The sequence below is a fragment of the Stegostoma tigrinum genome, chromosome 29 (genome assembly GCF_030684315.1).
Source record: "Stegostoma tigrinum isolate sSteTig4 chromosome 29, sSteTig4.hap1, whole genome shotgun sequence".
Lineage (NCBI taxonomy): Eukaryota > Metazoa > Chordata > Chondrichthyes > Orectolobiformes > Stegostomatidae > Stegostoma > Stegostoma tigrinum.
This window is the reverse complement of record NC_081382.1, coordinates 9,806,882-9,826,035: the sequence shown is the minus strand read 5'-3', so window position 1 is coordinate 9,826,035 and position 19,154 is coordinate 9,806,882. Positions and strand designations below refer to the sequence as shown.

The window sequence follows — 19,154 nt, the reverse complement described above, 5'->3', positions numbered from 1 at the left end:
GGGTCTGAGCATTTTTCCAGCTGCAAAAAGCAGTTCACTGTTTGTTTAAAATCCTCACAAAAGTGAGCCACTTTACAAATGGTATGAGTGGTGCTTCCCTTTCCTCAAAATGGACTGGTTTGATAATTCCACCACTTCCCAGCTTCATGGTTTCTGCCTCTACTTTTGCCCAAATGGCACTGGGCAGGCCTTGCAGAATCATGTAATTGCTTCCTGGTCAACATGTAAGATGGCCTTATCTCCTTTGATTAGTCGCTAGACCTTCCTGAACAACCTCTGGATATTTAATTAGGATTCACTTAGGCAGCCATTTTCTAATTGAAAGATGTTGAGCCAATCTAACTAAATCGTCCTCAATCAATTCCACCCCAATCAAGCTTGGGCCCAAGCCTTTTACCACAATCGCTAGTAACCTAACCAAATGCTTCACGTAAGAAACAGGAACCGAAATTGCACCCTTAATTTGTGAAGATTTCCCTGTATGAGCTCTGTCTAGCTGAGGTCTCATGCAAACTTAAGGGTTGACATCCACAGTGAATTTTATTAAAGCCTGGTTCTGTAATCACAGATACATCTGCACACGTATCGACCTCGAGTAGAACCAGGTGACCATTTAACCAGACGTCTATTTTAGATGTTGCTAAACAATTTAACTGTCCCAAACCAGATATAGGTGGACTTTCTAGGGTGTGCAGTCTTCACAATACTGGCCTATGAGATCTCTTACTCAATTTAGGATTAGTGGGACACTTTTATTGTCTGGAGTCCACACACCTGCAACAACTACAATCGTTTGCTGGCCCAAATTTTGAAGAAAATTTTAACCATTTGGCCAAGGCTTGAATTTGTTTTGGGATTTTGCTGTGGGCTGACCCAGAGCGCCTCTGTTCAGGACATGTGCTGAGTGAGACTATGCAATTGTCTTCACTCACATGGTGTTCCGCCAGCTCAGTCAGACTGGTGAGGGTTCCTACTTCCATCAGTATAACCTGCAACTCATATACTCCACATGCCCCATTTCCCAATGATAAAGTCAGTTGTAGTGGAGATAATAGGAACTGCAGATGCTGGAGAATCCGATATAACAGGGTGTGCAGCTGGATGAACACAGCAGGCCAAGCAGCATCTTAGGAGCAGGAGGCCACTTGCATTCATCCAGCTCTACACCCTGTTATCTCTAAGCCAGTTATAGTGCCTGTTTGAAGTCCAGTTGAGCTTTAGTTAACCAGTGATTTTACATAGTTACATCATTAATACCACATACCAACCAGTCTCTGAGCTTCTAAGGGTTAAAGACATGTGCTTCTGCCAGTCATCTTAACATAGTCAAAAATCCTGATATGGATTCCCCTGGTTCTTGAATTGAATAAAGCTGACAGTGTGTCAGAATTAAAGGAGGCTTGTGGCCATCATATTCCTTAACTAAATCCACCAACTCTTGAAAGGTTTTAGTATCTGGTGCCTCAGGGACACATAGGCTCCTAATAACTGAAAAAGCTGCAGATCCACAAGTTGTCAGGAGAATTACTCATTGCTTTTCATCTGCCCCAATGTCATTTGCCTGGAAAACAAAAATACATTCTTTCCACATATTGAATCCAGTCTTTGATAGCAGGAACAAACAAATCAAACTTTCCAAATCACAACAAGATGACAGAAGTGCATATTCCAACTCAAAGATGACTACTGCAAGTGAATTTCTTCAGGAGCATGCTTTTCTCACATTGCTATTGAAATAACTCAAAGGGAGGCTGGCCACCAAATCACCCTTTATTTATACATGGAGAGTCCTTAACACTGATCCAGCTCCCTCAGAGTGAGCAAAACCTCTGACACTCCTCTTTTTATCTGCCAGCCAGGTTTCCCTAATTGGACCACATTAACTGCCCTAGTCAGGGAATTCATATTCTATGAGGTCAACCTGGCTGACCTCGTTACAATCACGACAAAAACAATTTGAAAATAACATCTTCTTTATTCATTTCCCCAGCAACTCATTGTCTTTCCTTAATTGCTAAATAGTTCAGTTCAAAGCCTGATACATGACTGTCTTTGTATTTGTTCATGTAATGCTTCTCTAATCACACTTTACTGATGATAGAATGGACAATTCCATAAGAGAGGCAGCACGTTCAAATAAAACCTGCTCATTAAAAGAAATTATGCAACACTGAGGTGGCACAGAATTTTTTTGACACATATATAATTCCTGTGTAGACAGGGAATGAATTTGGAATATGTGGCAAAACAATATTTAAAATAATTAGAGAGGCTTTAGTGTCATCTTGAGTTCAAATAAACTGTCATGAAGCTACAAGGGAAATAGCTAAACGCAAGAGTATTTTGTGTCTGAATAGTAACTCGAGCAATACAGTCAGTTTGCCATTTGACTTGGGGTCTTCACAGCAGATTTTTTTTGCATAAAACAATCTGAAATTTGCGAGGCTCGGAATTTGTACAGTGTGTTTAGGACTGAGTAAGAACTAGGCAACAGAATTGAGAATATTCAAAAGATTGACACATCTCCAACCAACAGTCTTGCTGGTCTCTGAGCAGTGACCACCATGGGGAGTACTGTCAGTGTTGTGCACATCTTGTTGTCGACGATTTCATTTTTGGAAAAGCTGACTTAAAATTAAAGTTGTCAGTCACAAATTAAATGGAAAGTAGTGTATAGAGGGAGGGCAGATTCATGGTAAAATAAATGTTACCTAATAGCCTACATTCAACAGCACAAAGGGAAATATAGAGCATGCTCTTCTTCACACACTCAGAAATGTAACCATTCTATTTGCAGCTTTTTCAGAGGATACTGTAGCCACATTTCAAGTAAGAACCAGACTATATAATTTCAAGTGAAGGATCAAGAAGGATAGTTGACAGCTGAGCTGGTACTTATTTAAAGAGTAGTGTAGTGCTTATTTGCTGTCACTCCTCCTACATATGGGAGTTTGCTGAGTCACCAGACACTGTTCAATTCCAGAGACATATTGCCAGCAATTTCCTTTATGAATAAAAATATTTCTTGCTGAACTGATGCCTCATCAAAAATGAAACAAAAAATATATGAGTGAAATACCTTGTAGGGAGTTTACAGTGATTTAACACCAATCATCTATAGTACTCCTCATGAAATAAATTGGTTACAATATTTCATATTTTCAGGAAACAAACGTTTATGCATGTTTTATTCCACTGATGCTAAGATTTACAATATGAGCTGGCGATACTTGAATTCATGAGATGATCTATCAGAGAAGTTACAATATATCATGGAACTTGGAATGATGAAACCCTGGTTTCCCTGTTATGGGAAGGATGTTATTAAACTTGAAAGGGTTCAGAAAAGATTTACAAGGATGTGGCCAGGATTGGGGAGTGTGAGGTACTGAGAGAGACTGATTAGACTGGGGCTATTATCCCAGGCACAATGGAGGCTGAGGAGTGACCTTATAAGATCATGAAGGGCATCGATAGGGTGAATAGACAAGGTCTTTTCCTGAAGGTAGGGGAATCCCAAACTAGAGGTTGCAGATTTAAGATGAAAAGGGTAAGATTTAAAAGGGACCTATGGAGTAACATTTTATGCTGAGGGTGCACATGTATGGAATGAGCTGCCAGAGGAAGAGATGGAGGCTGGTACAATTGCAACAAAGACAAAGTCTCTCCCTGCCTGTTTTTAAGAAGATGGTAGTTTATTTATCCATAGTTAGGAAGGCTGTTCTAGCAATTGATCCAATGACAACTGAAGAGGAAGAAATCTATTTCCAAGTTCAGGTATGCGGAGGAATTATTGCAACTGAGCACATGTTTAAGCAGTTATGACATGGTAACGTCAAATCACATAGAACTGGGAGTCAAGTGTGTAAGGTTCTGGAAATAGCCTGTCCTCCCATCTCCTGTATCCAGTATCTATGAAACAGGGGCTGTTAACGTTCACTGATATGAGAGTGGAATATCTTCCATTGATGTCTGAGACATTGAGTTCCAATTGCACAGTTTTTGGAAGGGTTTCACTATTAGTTCTAATGAGTTCTGTCACCACATCCTACCAAACCTATCTCATTAACCTTGACCCCGTCATATCTGGTTCCAGCACTATTTTGCCACATAGCATTTTCAGAATGAATTGCTACTCAGCAGTCATCCTGGAATTCACTGCATTCCCTAGTGCCTGTGCCATCTTTAAAAGCCTGTTGTGTACCCAGATGAACATTGTCAGTCAGGAGCTAATCTGCACGCCTCCTGAAATTAGCCCCTGATATGGAATAAAGGGCATCACTTTGTGGGCATGGACATGAAGGTGCTGCTGGGCATGTCCCCCACAGTCCAGGAAGAAAGCAGCCACTATAAGGCAGAAAGACTTCGGGTGGATGGTGGCATATCCAACATTCAGCTCTTGACCCCTTACATAGACAGCATCCTGACTCTGTGTCAAGTGATGTCCGTTTTGAAGCCCCCGGATTGGTATCGGGGCTGCCCATGACTTACTGCGTCAGGAGCTCCTCATCGGAATCTACTCTGCTTATCTTGACGTTGGCCTGTTGACAATCATGACTGGTTTTCTTCCTATGTGTCCATCCTAAATTCCAAGGAAAGACAGAAGCGATATGAGCCTGATAGATGTCTCTGGCTGATGGGGTAAAGTGATAAAAGCCAATGAAAGGTAACTCAGGAATAATGTGACCATTCAGGTCAGTCTCAGAGTGAGGTCCGTGACAACAAGCAAAGAGCCCAAAGATTGATGCTGGTCTATCCCAGGAGCTGGGTGCATGTCCCTGAGCATATCCCTAATCCTTGCTACAGGATTACAATGATACTTGCTGGTCTCACCCTAACTGCAGCATTGAATTGAAGGAGTATATTGTAAATGGAGATGTGTCATGAGGGTTCTTAGAAACTGGTACATATTAGATGCCAATCTCTGTAGACATGGGATAGGTGTAGTGCCCATGGACTATGCCGTGAGATGTTGATGTGTGGTGTTCGACATGGAGTTCCTTTGGAGCAAGCATTGAGTTGAATAACTAGCATTTTATACTGTGTCAACAGAATTTCCTTACACTTGTATTCTCTAGCTCAGCGAACAAAGACAAGAATCACATATGCTTTCTTAAACACTTACCTAACTGCCCCGCTACTTTCAAAGGTCTGTGGATCTTTATTATATTTTGAATCCTACCATTCACAGTGTAATCCTTTGCCTTTTCTTCCCAAATGTGTTACCTCACATATTTCAGGATTAAATTCCATTTGCCGGTGCTCTGCTGTCTAATCAGTCTATTGATGTGCTCCTGCAGTTTTTCCTCATTATTTATCATCTTACCACTTATTTGTGACATCCACAAGTCTGTTGATCGTGTTCTTCACGTTTAAGTCCAAATCGTTAGCGTATATCACAAACAGCAAGGGCACCGACACTGAGCCCTGCAAAACCCCACTGGAAACATAATTCCAGTCACAGAACCATCCCTCAACCATCATCGTCTGTTTTCTGCCTCCCGGCCAAGTTTGGATCTACGTAGACTACAGCAATTGCACATTAGCCTCATCAAAAGTCCTGGTGGCCTCTTCAAAAAAATTAATTGAATTGGTCATCCATGACCTTCCCTTAACAAATCCATGCTGACTGTCCTTAATTAATCCATGCCTCTAAGGTTTTACAGTAGATTTGTAGCTCAGGTTGTGGATGTAGTGGCCGGTTCACACACCGAGGTGGTTCGTTGTTCCGTAACATTTCATTACCCTGTATCACCATTATCCAAAAATACCATTAGTACAGCCTCTGATGAAGCGCTGTTGTCCTGATCTTGGGACAGGCCGAGCAGAGACAAGCACGGGAATTCCTAGAGGCCTGGCTCTAAACTAAGAAGGGCATCAACAAACACATAGAGCTAAACTCTATATATACACCACGGCAAAGAGAAACCTGAATTGAGGTAATCCAGCTCAATGGCCCCAGAGTTTAAATACCAGGCGGGAAAACACAACAGCGCTTCATCAGAGGCTGCACTGATGATGTTACCCAGCAGGGTAATGAAAACCCACAAAAAAAACAAACCAGCTCAGCGAGCCAACCAACCACAATAATCCATGTCTCTCCAAGTACAGGTATGTTATGTCCCTCATTATTCTTTTTGATGTCTTCCCCAACATCGATGTTAGAGTGGTTAGCCTGCAATTGTCTCGTCTATCCCTTCCTCCTGGTTTTAATAATGGAACAACGTTAGCAGTCCTTCAGTTCTCTGTCACCTCTCCTGTGCCCAGAGAAGATTTGAAAATTGTTGCCAAAGCTGTTGATATCTCCGCCTTTACCACCCTCAATGGGGCCTGTAGATATATCCATTTTTAAGGCTGTGAGACCTATCTGTACCTCTTCTCTACAGATGTTAATTTCTTAGAATATTTCATAGTCCTCCACCTTGATGTGTCATCCTTTACTATGGTGAAGACCTACATAAAGTATTCATTGAGGACAGTATTCCATATCTTCCAGGTCCACACATAGACTACATTTATGGTCCCGACTGAATCCTACTACTCTCCTAAAACAACAACAGAAATTGCTAACAAAACTCAACAGGTCTGGCAGCATCCGTGCGAAGAAAGCAGAGTGAACATTTTGAATCCACACTGTTATTTCGTCCCCTCAAACAAACTCAAAGTATACTGCTAAAAAATTTAGCTGCTGCAAATGATGGGTGACAAACCTCCAGGCAGAATCTCTGATTTGTACTTGCAGTAGCTGAAGTACATCATAGTCAACAGTAATTCAATAGATTGCATACTCCTGTGTCTTGTATTAGGATTCTTCATTGGCAGAGGTTGTGCTTTATCTTGCTGTTAACAGCATTCTGAAAAGAAGAAAACAATCTCCTGAGCATGTAAAAAAAATCCTTGAGCTCACTAATATCTTGTCTCAAGTCAAATACTAAGAAGCATATTATTAAACTGGAAAAGGTTCAGAAAAGATTTACCATGATGTTGCCAGGAATAGAGGGTTTGACATATAAAAATAGACTGGAAAGACTGGGACTTTTTTCTCTGGAGTGTTGGGGTTTTAAGTGTGATATTATTGAGGTTAACAAAATCATGAGGGATGTAGATAAGATGAATGACAAGGATGTTCTCCCTAGTATAGGAGAGTCCAAAACTGGGGGGTATACTTTTAAAGTGAGAGGAGAAAGATTTCAAAAAGTATATGAGGGGCAACTTTGTCACACAGAGAGTGGTTCATGTTTGGAATGAACTGCTAGTGCAAGTGTTGAATGCAGGTACAGTTACAATGTTTAAAAGACATTTGGATAAGTTCATGAATTGGAGGGAAATAGGCCACAACACAAGCAGGTGAGACTAGTTTAGCTTGGGATGAATGTCAGTGTGGATTGGTTGAAGAGGAGAGTCTGTTTCTGTGCTCCCTGACTGTATGACTCAATAAATGGTTGATGTTCAGCAGAATCTAACTTTGCATATTCAATATGAAATCTCCAGTGTATCCAAAGATTGTGTATCCTGGTCATCACCATGACATCACAGCTCCACTGGAAGTAAAGCGATACCTTTTACCTACCACTGCATTTGACATTGTTCGCTCATAAAAAGCTCCATAATCAGTGATGGTTCATATCTTTAATTACTGCAACAATGCTGTACCAGTATTAAAAGGTAAAAAAAGATATGTATCTCCTGTATAACAAGGTGTGGAGCTGAATGAACACAGTAGGCCAGGAAGCACCAAAGTAGCAGGAAAGCTGACGTTTCAGATCTGGACCCTTCTTCAGAAATGTGGGAGGGGAAGGTCATTCTGAAATAAATAGAGAGAGAGAGGGGGAGGTGGATGGAAGATGGATAAAGGAGCAGCTAGGTGGAGAGGAGACAGATAGGTCTAAGAGACGGGGATGGAGACAGTAAAGGTAAGTGTAGGTGGGGTGTTAGGGTGGTTGTTGGTCAGTCCAGGGAAGACGGACAGGTCAAGGAGGCGGGGACGAGGCTGGTAGGTAGGCAGCGGGGTTGGGGGTTGAGGTGGGAGAAAGGACGGACAGATTAGGGAGGTGGGGACGAGCTGGGCTGGTTTTGGGATACAGTCAGGGCCGGAGAGATTTTGAAGCTTGATTGAGGGGGGACCTGATTGAGGTCTACAAAATTATGAGGGGTATAGACAGGGTGGGTAGCAAAAAGCTTTTTCTCAGAGTGGGGGATTCGATTACTAGGGGTCATGAGTTCAAAGTGAGAGGAGGAAAGTTTAAGGGAGATATGCGTGGAAAGTTCTTTACACAGAGGGTGGTGGGCGCCTGGAACGCGTTGCCAGCGGAGGTGGTAGACGCAGACACATTAGCATCTTTTAAGATATATTTGGACAGGTACAGGGATGGGCAGGGAGCAAATGGACACAGACCGTTAGAAAATAGATGACAGGTTAGACAGTGGATCTTGATCGGCGCAGGCTTGGAGGGCCGAAGGGCCTGTTCCTGTGCTGTAATTTTCCTTGTTCTTTGTGAAATCCACAGTGATACCATTGGGCTGCAGCGTTCCCAAGTGGAATATGAGGTGCTGTTCCTGCAACATTTGGGTGGCAGCATTGTGGCACTGGAGGAGGCCCTGGATAGATATGTTGTCGAAGGAGTGGGAGGGGGAGTTGAAGTGGTTCACGACTGGAAGGTGCACACATTTGTTGTGAACCGAGCATAGATGTTCCACAAAACGGTCCCCAAGCTTCCGCTTGGTTTCCCCGATGTAGAGGAGGATACATCGGGTACAGCGGATACAGTATACCACATTAGCAGATGTGCAGGTGAACATCTGTTTGACGTGCAAGGTTTTCTTGGTCTGTATCTCTGCCTGTATTCTTCCATTTAATTCTAGATTTTGACTCCTCGTTACTGGACAGATTAGATATTCATTTTTATTTGTTTGAATGCATCGCCACTCACTGTACGTAACCAAGTGGCATCTAATATGGCAAAGTCTGAAGTCTCATGAAACCAGGTAATATATTAATTAGGGCGGCACAGTGGCTCTGTGGTTAGCACTGCAGCCTCACACCACCAGGGACCCAGGTTCAATCCACCCTCGGGCAGCTGTCTGCATGGAGTTTGCACGTTCTCCCTGTGTCAGTGTGGGTTTCCTTCAGGTGCTCTGGTTTCCTCCCACAGTGCAAAGATGTGCAGGCTTGGTGGATTGGCCATGATAAATTGCCCAGTGTTCAAGGATGTATGGATTAGGTGGGTAATAGGGGAATAGGTCTGGGTGGGATGCTCTGTGGTTCAGTGTGGATTTGTTGTGCCAAAGGGCCTGTTTCCACACTGCAGGGATTCCAAAGCTTTTCGAACAATGTTCCTTCATCAGGAGAAGAACATTTATTCTACTGAAGCAGCAGCACACTGACAGCTTGTGATTTTAAATAAACCTCTTGGATTATAACCTAGTATTATGAAACTTCGGACTTTGTCCACCCCAGCCCAACAGTTCACACCATAACTCGAATGACAGTCACAAATCTGGTCACAAGGTTATTCAGTTCGAGTTGTTTTATTTTTCTTACCGGATTTAGTTGTTGGGAGGAAGTGCATAAGGTTTGGCTGTGAGTGCACTGGAACATTGTGTAAATATCAGAACAGGAGCATAACCTGGATCAGATATATAAGACTCTTTAAAATGAAGGAAATAAGTTAGAGTTTGGTGGTTAAAAAATAATGTTCATCCAATAACAGCCAAGACTTTACTTCAATTCTTTCTAAAATCATGACGCAGCTGGTTGACGTGTGTCCCCAATGTATATTCACTTCCTGGTGGTGTTCCGCTTGTACATAATGACGAGATATTACAGACAACGGGAAATTAAAAGGCTGAGGAAGGAAAACACGTTTTGTAAACAGTTTGAGCATTCAATTGACTTGCGTGTTTAGAATGAGGTTTTATAGTCACATGTACTCAAGTGTAGGGGTACAGGAGTGCACTGAAAAGTTTATAACATTACCATTCGTAGCACCATCTTACGTGCAAGGTATCTAGGTATAAAATTGTCAGTAAAAAGTGGAAAAAAGAAATAAGTTGTAAGTTCAGCATTACAATTCATCTCGGTATAAAGTAATAAATAAGAAATAAAGTTAAAAGTTCCTAATTAAAGTCCTTCTTTGGCCATGAGCTTGCAACCGCTCCACGCTGAGTTCTCCCCAGGAGTTCTCGCTCTGTCTCCCAACTGGGCTCGATCTCTTTCCCACCCTGGGCTGGATCTCTCCCCTGCACCAGGCTCAATCTTGCTCCTACACTGGGCTCAATTTCTCTCCCACATAGGGTTCAATATCTCTCCTCCACTAGGCTTGATCTCTATCCCACACACGGCTTGATCTCTCCACTGCAATAAGTTCATTTTCTGTACAACATAGGGGTCAATCTCTCTCCCATATTGGGCACAATCTCTCCCCGGTGATGTGCTCGATCTCGGTGATCATGACAGCCAAAAGCAATTACCTGAAGTCAAAGCAAAGTCCTCATCTCACCACCTAGTGGCCACTTTTAGAGCGGCCTCTGGAACGAGTCTAATTTAGAAATGTAACTCACATGCTTTATCGTTCAGCCTCAGGCAAGATTTTCCTTGAATCAGGTGATCCAGCTGCACAGCACGCCTTGAGTCCTCATTTTGCTAACTCTGCGAAAAAGACATGAAGTCACTTGATGCACAGGAACGCTGACGGGAAAATAACACACACATTTTAAATATGTCTTTCACACTCTTGCAATGTTTCAAAGTTTTTTTCCATTCAATGAAGTGTGGGAGGCATTTTACTGTTTGCATCACAGCAGCCATTTGCCTCACAGGAGTACATTTTGAATTTAATGGGATTATTAGCATTTTGTAAATCAACTGTCGACAAATTATTTATTTGTGATGAATAGTATTCATCAAACAAGTGAAATATTACTTCATCATTGCCCAAATAATGCCCCTCAACTGCAGCTTCATAACAGAACCCTCTTGAGGGTATTGCATGACATTTCAATTTTTCGTAAGACTTCTAAGATTTCTTAGCTTGACAAACTTACAAACGCAACCCCTAGATTGCGTGTTGCTTGAGCCATTTATCAGGAACAAACAAAAGCTAAAATAAACCCTATCTACATGAAAACAAAACCACAATGTTCATGGAAGAGAGAGCGCTACTAGGCTTGTTCTATACTCATCTCCCAGTTTAAAGAAATCAAACTCTTCGGCCACATCATCCCTCAGTTCATGGAGTCATAGTGCCATACAGCATGAAAACAGTTCCTTTGGTCCAACCAGTCCCTGCTGAACATAATCCCAAACTAAACTAAGTCCATTGGTCTCCTCCTGAATCATATCCCTCCAAACCTTTCCTGTTCATATACTTATCCAAATGTCTTTTGAACATTGTAATTCAACCTACATCCACCACTTCCTCAGGAAGTTCATTCCACACACGAACCACCCTCTGCGTAAAAAAAGTTGCCCCCATGTCTTTTTTAAAGCTCGCTCCTCTCACCTTAAAAATGCGCTCCGTAGTCTTGAAGTCCTCCAACCTCGCAAAAAGACAACTACCATTCACTCCATCTATACCCCGAATTATTTTATAAACTTCTATAAGGTCGACTCTCACCCTCCTGGACTCCAGTCGAAAAGTCATAACTTATCCGAGCCTTTCTTTATAACTCAAACCTTCCATGTTGAGGTCATTTCAGTTTGTCGCATCACTGCATCTTTTGAATCATTCTTCATTGAGTTCATTTGCTTTGCTTTATTACAAATTACAAATGGCTGGTTTCCACAGCAGTTCATGTTTTGGGTGAAAAAATCTTAATTTGCTAACTCTTGTGTGAGACTAGCAGGGGCAAGTTAGCTTAGATCTTTTGGTGCTATTCCTTATGGCAACTTATGACACTTTCCATCTACATCTGTTAAAAAGCCTGAATTGGCACAATGCAGGGTTACAACTCGATATTGCATGTGGTCTTTGAACCTGGCTTAATTTGCTAGGATATACTGCTTACATAAGCAACAATATAAAATAGCATCAAGCTTTACGAAACCATTCTTTCAGCATTGTTATGATTTAAAGTAAAAATTGTTTCAAACACCTGACCAAATTTTTTACTCATTTGATTTATGCATTTAACTGCCTTTTCCCATCAATAAACCACATTTAGAAGACCTTTGAATTCCTTTTGTAGTTGACAGCATTGTAATATATTCCACTGCCATCCAAGATATAGTGGTATTAAAACATGGCTCCAGATAATGAAGGGAACATTCACATAATTTATGCTTGAGGCTATGAATTATTTTTGTCTGTGCCACAGACACCAATACTCTTCAAGATAATGTTTTCCAAATTGTCATTAATGGATTTATTATAAATAGTGCAAAGGGATAATATGTTTTACAATGAATTCATAAGCTTGAACAAATAATAAAATAGTGAACCACCATTCTCATTAAGAGACATTGAATTTCTAAACTGGCACAATTTATAATATGGAGAAATGGACAGAATCATGTCTTACACGATACACAGGTCATGAGTTAAGTCTATTTTCACATTATGAAGTACCATTTGACCCTTAAAGCCTATTTACTGAAATACTCTGGTGGAAAATAAATACCACGATTAAATGATTTGACCAAATGATGTGCTGCCACATTCTGGTTTCTCTATATGTTATCGTATAGGATGGATATCATATATACAATGTTGGATATCATACAGGCAGGATTAAAATAAATTAGGGCTACATTGAAAACGAATTGATTAAAATTTTGCCTGAACTGTCGGTAAATGATTTTATCTAATTATATACATTTACACATTGACGTTGAGTGCTGAATTGCTTGCCGCTTGAGAAGTTGAAAACCAGGAGAGGAACGGTAAGGAAATCAGTTCATTACAGACCTCATTGGCAGACAGCAGGGGCTATTCCCAAATTTACTCCAACATGAAGCAATTCTGGAGACCAGTTTTACAAGTTACTAAAAGAAAAGCTCAGCATGAACGGTGTGAAGGAGCTACTGGAGCCTTAAATGCAAATTCACAAATTACCTAAAAGCACTACCGTAGGTTAACAGGGGCTGGAGAAAAGTGAACTCAGCACTCAGATTCATTTCCAGAAGAATAAAATTGAAACAAAGATCGATTGAGCTAAACCTAAAACAGAATCTTAAACTCTGCTGTAGCTGGCATATTGCATACAATTCTGACTGCCACACTATTAAAAAAGATGCATTTTCCAAGGATAATAACAGGAAAACAATGCATATCTAGAGATAATGAACAGGTTCTTATAAAGAGAATGCTGTGAGCTGACTTAATACAAGTCTTTCAAATCGTTTAATGTTTTGATAGAGCGAACAATGGATCTTTCTACTTATGTGATAAATGAAAACCAGAGGCTGGCAACATGATAGTCAGCACAAAATCAAATGGCAAATATATAATACACTTCTAGAAACTAAAGCGTACCTGAAGTAGGGATTCTTTTAAGAAGAGATTGGTTAATCTCATCAGGGGAGAAAGGGAAGGTTCTGGTGATAAAGCTGGATGAAGAAAGGTAACAGCAGTTTAAAGACATGAAGTTTTTGTGGACTGCTTTTTTCCCCCCAATAGCCAGTTTCTGTGCTGCACGAGCGAGTCATTCTAGATCACAACAGAAGTGAAATTTTATCATTGTTTGAACAATAACCAAGAAGATGTAAAAAATTGGACTATTAATAAGAATCTTCAGGAAGAACACATCTATTCAAATGTACTATGACGTGTGGAGTATCAGTGTAGCGTGCAGGCTCCTACCCACAGCTCATCCGTTCAGTCCGCTTTTACTTTTTTAACTTTCGCAGATTTCTTTTCCTACTTTAATATACTTACCTTCTTTGGAGAGATCAGCATCTTCTAGCGGGTCTGAACGTTTCTTTCTACCGACAGTAGTGGACGGAGTCCACTTTGGTGCAACGCAGCAGAGATACAGCCCGGTGCGAGGGAGTCCAGCGCAGGGGAGATCGAGTACAGGGAGATCAAGCCCAGTGCAAGGGAGACTGAGCCCAGGGAGTCTGAGCCCAGAGAGATCAAGACCAGCACGGGGGGAGATCGAGCCCTGCGAGCGCAGGGGAGATCGAGTCCAGGGAAATCGAGTCCAGGGAGCTCGAGCCCCAGTCGGAGGAAGATTGAGGCCAGTGCGGAGGGAGATTGAGCCCAGTGCGGGCGGAGATTGAGCCCAGTGCGGGGGGAGATTGAGCCCAGTGCAGGGGGAGATTAAACCCAGTGCGGGGGGACATTGAGCCCAGTGCGGGGGGACATTGAGCCCAGTGCAGGAGATGATTGAGTCCAGTGCAGGGGGAGATTAAACCCAGTGTGAGGGGAGATCGAGCCCAGGGAAATCGAGTTCAGTGAGCTGGAGCCCAGTCGGCGGAAATCGAGCCCAGTGCGGGGGGGGGGGGGGAGATTGAGCCCAGTGTTGGGGGAGATTGAGCCCAGTACGGGGGGAGATTGAGCCCAGTGCAGGGGGAGATTAAACCCAGTGTGGGGGAGATTGAGCCCATTGCGGGGGGCGATTGACTCCAGTGCAGGGGGAGATTGAGCCCAGTGTGGGGGGAGATTGAGCCCAGTGTGGGGGAGATCGAGCCCAGTGCAGGGGGACATTGAGCCCAGTGCGGGGGGAAATCGAGCCCAGTGCGGGGGGAGATTGAGCCCAGTGCAAGGGGAGATTGAGCCTAGTGCGGGCGGAGATTGAGCCCAGTGCAGGGGGAGATTGAAACCAGTATGGGGGAGATTGAGCCCAGTGCAGGGGGAGATTGAGCCCAGTGCAGGGGGAGATTGAGCCCAGTGCAGGAGATGATTGACCCCAGTGCAGGGGAGATTAAACCCAGTGTTAAGGAGATCGAGCCCAGTGCAGGGGGAGATTGAGCCCAGTGCGGGGGGAGATTGAGCCCCATGTTGGGGAGATCGAGCCCAGTGCAGGGGGAGATTGAACCCAGTGTGGGGGAGATTGAGCCCAGTGCGGGGGGAGATTGAGCCCAATGCGGGGGGAGATTGAGCCCAGTGTGGGGGAGATGGAGCCCAGTGCAGGGGGAGGTTGAACTCAGTGTGGGGGAGATTGAGCCCAGTGCGGGGGGAGATTGAGCCCAGTGCAGAGGGAGATTGAGCCCAGTGCGGAGGGAGATTGAGCCCAATGCGGGGGGAGATTGAACCCAGTGTCGGGAGATTGAGTCCAGGAAAACCGAGTCCAGGGCGCTCGAGCCCAGTGCTGGGGAAGACCGAGCCAAGTGCAGGGGGAGATTCAGCCCAGTGTGGGGGGTGATTGAGCCCAGTGCAGGGGGAGATTAATCCCAGTGCAGGGGAAGATTAAACCCAGTGTGGGGAAATAAAGTCCAGTGTGGAGGGAGATTGAGTCCGATGCAGGGGGAGAATGCGCCCAGTGTCGTGGTGATCGAGCCCAGGGAAATCGAGTCCAGTGAGCTCGAGCCCAGTCGGGGGAAGATCGAGCCCAGTGCGGAGGGAGATTGAGCCCAGTGTTGGGGGAGATTGAGCCCAGTGCGGAGGGAGATTGAGCCCAATGCGGGGGGAGATTGAGCCCAGTGCAGGGGGAGATGGAGCCCAGTGCAGGGGGAGATTGAGCCCAGTGCGGAGGGAGATTGAGCCCAATGTGGGGGGAGATTGAGCCCAGTGCAGCGGGAGATTGAACCCAGTTTGGGGGAGATTGAGCCCAGTGAGGGGGAGATCGAGCCCAGTGCAGGAGTATATTGAGCCCAGTGTGGGGGGAGATCGAGCCCAGTGTGGGGGGAGATTGTGCCCAGTGCAGGGGGAGATTGAGCCTAGTGCGGGCAGAGATTGAGCCCAGTGCAGGGGGAGATTGAACCCAGTGTGGGGGAGATCGAGTCCGGGGAGATCGATTCCAGGGAGATCGAGTCCGGGAAGCTCGAGCCCAGTGCGGAGGGAGATTCAGCCCAGTGCGGGGGGAGATTGAGCCCAGTCTGGGGGGAGATTGAGCCCAGTGTTGGAGGAGATTGCGCCCAGTGTGGGGGAAGATCGAGCCCAGTTTGGGGGAGATTGAACCCAGGGTGGGGGGAGATTGAGCCCAGTGTGGGGGAAGATCTAGCCCAGTGTTGGAGGAGATTGCGCCCAGTGTGGGGGAAGATCGAGCCCAGTTTGGGGGAGATTGAACCCAGGGTGGGGGGAGATTGAGCCCAGTGTGGGGGAAGATCTAGCCCAGTGCAGGGGGAGGTTAAACCCAGTGCAGGGGGAGATTACACCCAGTGTGGGGGAGATTAAACCCAGTGTGGGGGGAGATTGAGCCCAGTTTGGGGGAGATCGAGCCCAGTGCGGGGGGAGATTGAGCCCAGTGTGGGGGAGTTCGAGCCCAGTGCGGGTGGAGATTGAGCCCAGTGCAGGGGGAGATTGAGCCCAGTGTGGGGGGAGATTGAGCCCAGTGCAGGGGGAGATTGAAACCAGTGTGGGGGATATCGAGCCAAGTGCGGGGGGAGATTGAGCCCAATGCGGGGGTGCGATTGAGCCCAGCGTGGGGGAGATCGAGTCCAGGGAAATCGAGTCCAGGCAGCTCGAGCCCAGTTGGGGGAAGATCGAGCCCAGTGCGGAGGGAGATTGAGCCTAGTGTGGGGGAAGATCGAGCCCAGTGCAGGGGGAGATCGAGGCCAGTGCAGGGGGAGATTGAGCCCAGTGTGGGGGAGATCGAGCCCAATGCTGGGGGAGATTGAGCCCAGTGCAGGAGATGTTTGTGCCCAGTGCAGGGGGAGATTAAACCCAGTGTGGGGGAGATTGAACCCAGTGTGGGGGAGATTTAGCCCAGTGCAGGGGGATATTGAGCCCAGTGTGGGGCGAGATGGAGCCCAGTGCTGGGGGAGATTGAGCCTAGTGCGGGGGGAGATTGAGCCAAGTGTGGGGGAGATCGAGTCCAGGAAAATCGAGTCCAGGGAGCTCGAGCCCAGTTGGGGGAAGATCGAGCCCAGTGCGGAGGGAGATTGAGCCTAGTGTGGGGGAAGATCGAGCCCAGTGCAGGGGGAGATTAAACCCAGTGCACGGGGAGATTAAACTCAGTGTGGGGGGAGACGAGCCCAGTGCGGGGGGAGATTGAGCCCAGTGCGGGGGGAGATTGAGCCCAGTGCAGGGGGATGTTTAGCCAGTGTGGGGGGAGATTGAGCCCAATGCGGGGGGAGATTGAGCCCAGTTTGGGGTGATCGAGTCCAGGAAACTTCGAGTGCAGGGAGCTCGAGCCCAGTCGGGGGAAGATCGAGCCTATTGCGGAGGGAGATTGAGCCCAGTGAGGGGGTAGATTGAGCCCAGTGTGGTGGAAGATCGAGCCCAGTGCAGGGGGAGATTGAGCTCAGTGCATGGGGAGATTGAGCCCATTGCAGGAGATGGTTATGCCCAGTGCAGGGGGAGATTAAACCCAGTGCGGGGGAGATTGAACCCAGTTGGGGGGAAATCGAGCCCAGTGCGGAGGGAGATTGAGCCCAATGCGGGGGGAGATTGAGCCCAATGTGGGGGAGAACGAGTCCAGGGAAATCAAGTCCAGGGAGCACGAGCCCGGTCGGGAGAAGATGGAGCCCAGTGCGGGGGGAATTTGAGCCCAGCGTGGGGGAAGATCGAGTCCAGTGCAGGGGGAGATAAAACCCAGTGCAGGGGGAGATTAACCCATTCTGGGGGAGATTAAACCCAGTGTGGGGGGAGATTGAGCCCAGTGTCGGGGAGATTAAACCCAGTGTGGGGGGAGATTGAGCCCAGTGCAGGGGGAGATTGAGCCCAGTGCGGAGGGAGATTGAGCCCAGTGCAGGGGGAGATTGAGCCCAGTGCAGGGGGAGATTAAGCCCAGTGCAGGGGGAGATTAAACCCAGTGTGGGGGAGATTGAGCCCAGTGCGGGGGGAGATTGAGCCCAGTTTGGGGGAGATCGAGCCCAGTGCGGGGGGAGATTGAGCCCAGTGTGGGGGAGTTCGAGCCCAGTGCGGGTGGAGATTGAGCCCAGTGTGGGGGATATCGAGCCAAGTGCGGGGGCAGATTGAGCCCAATGCGGGGGTGCGATTGAGCCCAGCGTGGGGGAGATCGAGTCCAGGGAAATCGAGTCCAGGCAGCTCGAGCCCAGTTGGGGGAAGATCGAGCCCAGTGCGGAAGGAGATTGAGCCTAGTGTGGGGGAAGATCGAGCCCAGTGCAGGGGGAGATCGAGGCCAGTGCAGGGGGAGATTGAGCCCAGTGTGGGGGAGATCGAGCCCAATGCTGGGGGAGATTGAGCCCAGTGCAGGTGATGATTGTGCCCAGTGCAGGGGGAGATTAAACCCAGTGTGGGGGAGATTGAACCCAGTGTGGGGGAGATTTAGCCCAGTGCAGGGGGATATTGAGCCCAGTGTGGGGCGAGATGGAGCCCAGTGCTGGGGGAGATTGAGCCTAGTGCGGGGGGAGATTGAGCCAAGTGTGGGGGAGATCGAGTCCAGGAAAATCGAGTCCAGGGAGCTCGAGCCCAGTTGGGGGAAGATCGAGCCCAGTGCGGAGGGAGATTGAGCCTAGTGTGGGGGAAGATCGAGCCCAGTGCAGGGGGAGATTGAGCCTAGTGTGGGGGAAGATCGAGCCCAGTGCAGGGGGAGATTAAACCCAGTGCACGGGGAGATTAAACTCAGTGTGGGTGGAGACGAGCCCAGTGCGGGGGGCGATTGAGGCCAGTGCAGGGGGAGATTGAGCCCAGTGTGGGGGGAGATTGAGCCCAGTGCAGGGGGAGATTGAAACCAGTGTGGGGGATATCGAGCCAAGTGCGGGGGGAGATTGAGCCCAATGCGGGGGTGCGATTGAGCCCAGCATGGGGGAGATCGAGTCCAGGGAAATCGAGTCCAGGGAGCTCGAGCCCAGTTGGGGGAAGATCGAGCCCAGTGCGGAGGGAGATTGAGCCTAGTGTGGGGGAAGATCGAGCCCAGTGCAGGGGGAGATTAAACCCAACACACGGGGAGGTTAAACTCAGTGTGGGGGGAGACGAGCCCAGTGCGGGGGGAGATTGAGCCCAGTGCGGGGAGAGATTGAGCCCAGTGCAGGGGGAGATTGAGCCAGTGTGGGTGGAGATTGAGCCCAATGCTGGGGAAGATTGAGCCCAGTGTGGGGGTGTTCGAGTCCTGGAAAATCGAGTGCAGGGAGCTCGAGCCCAGTCGGGGGA

At 46.7% G+C, this 19,154-nt stretch overlaps 1 long non-coding RNA gene across 3 annotated transcripts; it reads right to left on the bottom strand.

Moving 5' to 3' along the window:
• Positions 1-1,173: 1,173 nt before the first annotated feature.
• LOC125465222 (uncharacterized) lies at positions 1,174-14,066 on the bottom strand. Of its 3 annotated transcripts, none has more exons than XR_007250207.2 (5): positions 13,875-14,066; positions 13,473-13,546; positions 10,561-10,648; positions 9,542-9,845; positions 1,174-6,854 (listed from the first exon to the last, which is right to left on the bottom strand). It is a non-coding gene; the product is annotated as an uncharacterized LOC125465222 (long non-coding RNA). The 3 variants fall into 3 exon arrangements; XR_007250208.2 differs by having other exon boundaries at positions 9,542-9,647; XR_007250206.2 differs by having other exon boundaries at positions 9,542-10,648.
• Positions 14,067-19,154: the final 5,088 nt, after the last annotated feature.